The sequence below is a fragment of the Palaemon carinicauda genome, chromosome 9 (genome assembly GCF_036898095.1).
Source record: "Palaemon carinicauda isolate YSFRI2023 chromosome 9, ASM3689809v2, whole genome shotgun sequence".
NCBI classification, from domain to species: Eukaryota; Metazoa; Arthropoda; class Malacostraca; order Decapoda; family Palaemonidae; genus Palaemon; species Palaemon carinicauda.
In genome coordinates, this window is record NC_090733.1 from 1229005 (window position 1) to 1232921 (window position 3917).

A 3917-nucleotide genomic window follows, 5' to 3' on the forward strand; every position below is an offset into this window, starting at 1 on the left:
AAGTAAACAAAATTTTCCGACAAATAAACATCTAGAGGAATCATTACTCTGTGATAGTTCCTTAGTACGTAGTAATTTTGAAAGAATTGGGAAAAAACGAAAAAATGGCAATCACCGGAAAATCGAACACATACCTATATATACGCCATATCTGGCTAAAAAAAAGATAGGCATGGGTAGCCAGATCATCTAGAAACACTTTCCAACACTATGAAAATATAAGTTTTGCGACACTACTTGCCAATTCCTTACGGTAACATGACTAAGCAAAAAAATGCAAAACAAATAAAAAGGGGCACTCGCGGAAAAATGGCCAACATTCTAATATACGGCATTTCAGAAAAAAAAAAAAAAAATTCAGCCACGTACTAGGCAAACCATCAAGGCATATTTTCCGACAAATAAACATCTAAATGAATCATTACTCTGTGATAGTTCCTTAGTACGTAGTAATTTTGAAAGAAATGGGAAAAACGAAAAAATGGCAATCACAGGAAAATCGAACACATACCTATATATACGCCATATCTGGCTAAAAAAAGAAGATAGGCATGGGTAGCCAGATCATCTAGAAACACTTTCCAACACTATAAAATTATAAGTTTTGCGACACTACTTGCCAATTCCTTACGGTAACATGACTAAGCAAAAAAATGCAAAACAAATAAAAAGGGGCACTCGTGGAAAAATGGCCATTCTAATATACGGCATTTCAGAAAAAAAAAATTTCAGCCACGTGCTAGGCAAACCATCAAGGCACATTTTCCGACAAATAAACATATAAATGAAATATTACTCTGTGATAGTTCCTTAGTACGTAGTAATTTTGAAAGAAATGGGAAAAAACGAAAAAATGGCAATCACAGGAAAATCGAACACATACTTATATATACGCCATATCTGGCTAAAAAAAAATAGGCATGGGTAGCCAGATCATCTAGAAACACTTTCCAACACTATAAAAATATAAGTTTTGCGACACTACTTGCCAATTCCTTACGGTAACATGACTAAGCAAAAAAATGCAAAACAAATAAAAAGGGGCACTCGCGGAAAAATGCCCAACATTCTAAAATACGGCATCTCAGATAAAAAAAAAAAGACATGCACGATGTTAGCCCAACCATCAAGGTACACTTTCTAACACATAAACATGAAAAAAAAATCAATAATATACGGCAATTCCTTACTACGTAGTAAATTTTTACAAATATTGAAAAAAAACAGAAATTGGCAACCGCAGTTAAATACCCAATATACCAATAACTACGTCGTATCTGACAAAAACAAAATCACGCATGGGTAGCCAGATCATCTAGACACACTTTCCAACACTAAAAAAGCAAAAGTTTTACGACACTATTTCGCAATATCTTACGGAAAAATGACTTGGCACAAAAATGAAAATAAATGAAAAAGGGACACTTGCGGTAAAATTTCCGACATTCTAATATACGGCATCTCAGATAAAAAAAAAGACATGCACGTGTTAGCCCAACCATCAAGGCACACTTTCTAACACATAAACATGAAAAAAAAATGAATAATATACGGCAATTCCTTACTACGTAGTAATTTTTACAAATATTGAAAAAAAAACAGAAATTGGTAACCGCAGTTAAATACCCAATATACCAATAACTACGTCGTATCTGACAAAAACAAAGTCATGCATGGGTAGCCAGATCATCTAGACACACTTTCCAACACTAAACAAGCAAAAGTTTTACGACCCTATTTAGCAATATCTTACGGAAAAATGACTTGGCAAAAAAATGGAAAAAAATGAAAAAGGGGCATTCGCGGTAAAATGGTCCTCGTGGTGATGAACGACATTTTAACTAAAAAAAAAATCATGCACATGGTAGCCAAACAATCCACCAAGACTTTCCACAACTGATAACCTATACAAGTTGCACCATTCTACGACAATTTCATAATACGTAATAACTTTGATAATTATGCAAACTACCTTAGAAGGGTAAACTCGGTCGCGAACGACCCCGACGCGTCTCAGAAATCGGGGAAGGAGTACAGCTACAGCAATGCACATCTGGACACTAATAGAGCGTGTAGGGGAGACACCTCCTGCAGGTCGATCACCCACAAATTCAGTCACGGGGGTGAGTCACGTGAGAAAAACCTGTTTTTTTTTGACGCTCGGGGTCGCAAACGACCCATCGTACCTATCCAGGGTTAAGGCAGCCTTGAAGTCAGTCGAGGCTGGAAAACCTTGTCCTACACTTGAGGAGTGTAGACCCCTTTCCCTTGCCCTACCATCTGACGATGCGGACTGAAAGGATGTCTATAACACCTTCTCAGTCGGGAAGCTGGAGGCTGACATTGCCGGACGTCAGTTTGGTGAAGACCTACCAAAGTTGTCGGACTTTCACCTGCGCCGGGAGCAGGAGACCAAAGAATGACTTGCCGCCTCCATGTCTCTACAAACCGGGTTAGAGATGATGGCAATTGTTCCCGAGACCCCAGATATGTTCATAGTCTATGCCAAATCTCATTTGGCAACGGTCACCAAAGACCTATATAATTTCATTAAAGCCCACCGGGCTTGTAAAGAGTTCGTGTTTGCCTCAGCTGCGGTGAGGCACGAACCAAGGAAGCTGATAGCCTCCAACATCTGGGAAAAAGACCTATTCCCAAGTGAAGTGGTCAAAGAGGTCGTGGACAAAGCCGCAACGGAGAAAAGGAATCTCCTCTCCAAGTGGGGCTGGTCCTCCAAAAGAAAGTCTTCCGCTGAGGAGGGTCCCCAGCCGAAAAGGAAGACAAAACGACCCAGAGTGCCTTCTTGTCCTCGACAACAACAACAGCTCCCCGTGGCCATGGTGCCCCAGACGGTGGCACAACCACCCACCACTCTCCAGCTGGTGCCCCAACCAGTGGCGACTCAGTCGCCCGTCTTCAACCCAGACTTTGAAAGGCAATCGACGACCTTTAGGCCGAAGTCTCGAGGTTCCTTTCGTGGAGCCTTTAGATGCCCCTCCAGAGGTAGGGGCAACAGAGGTGGACGTGGCCAAGGAGGCAAACCCTCCAACCACCATTCCAAGTGAGATACTACCGGTAGGAGGGAGACTTCTCCTCTTCCGAGATCGCTGGACCTTCGATCCCTGGGCCCACAGCCTAATAAAGAATGGACTGGAGTGGACTTGGAATACAACTCCACCGAACTTCCCTCAATTCTTCCAACACTCAACCCCCATATCGGAAGAATACGTTCAGGAACTCTTAGTCAAGAGAGTTGTAAGGAGGGCAAAGTCCATCAAATTTCAAGGAAGGCTGTTCTGTGTTCCGAAGAAAGACTTGGAAAAGCTCAGAGTCATTCTGGACCTATTACCACTCATCAAGTTCATAGTGAACTACAAGTTCAGAATGCTGACGTTCCAACACATAAGTACCCTTTTGCTCAAACAGGCATACACAGTCTCCATAGACATGACGGATGCGTACTGGCACATTCCAATCAACCGTCAAGTTTCCCCCTACCTAGGATTCAAGCTACAGAAAAGACAGTACGTCTTCAGATCCACGACCTTCGGTCTGAACATAGCCCCAAGGGTATTCACCAAGCTTGCGAAGGCGGTCAATCATCAACTACGCCTAAAGGGAATTCAGGTTGTAGCCTACTTAGACGACTGGCTGGTGTGGGTAGCATCCAAAGAAGAGTGCACGCAAGCCTCCAAGGAAGTGGTCCACTTCCTGGAACACCTAGGATTCAAGATCAACTTGGAAAAGTCTCAACTATCTCCAGCTTAGAAGTTCCAGTGGCTGGGTGTCCACTGGAACTTACAGTCACACTGCCTTTCCATTCCATCAAAGAAGAGGAAAGAGATAGCGGGATCTGTCAAGAGACTCCTTCAATCCGCCAGGATATCAAGAAGGCAACAGGAGAGAGTGTTGGGGTC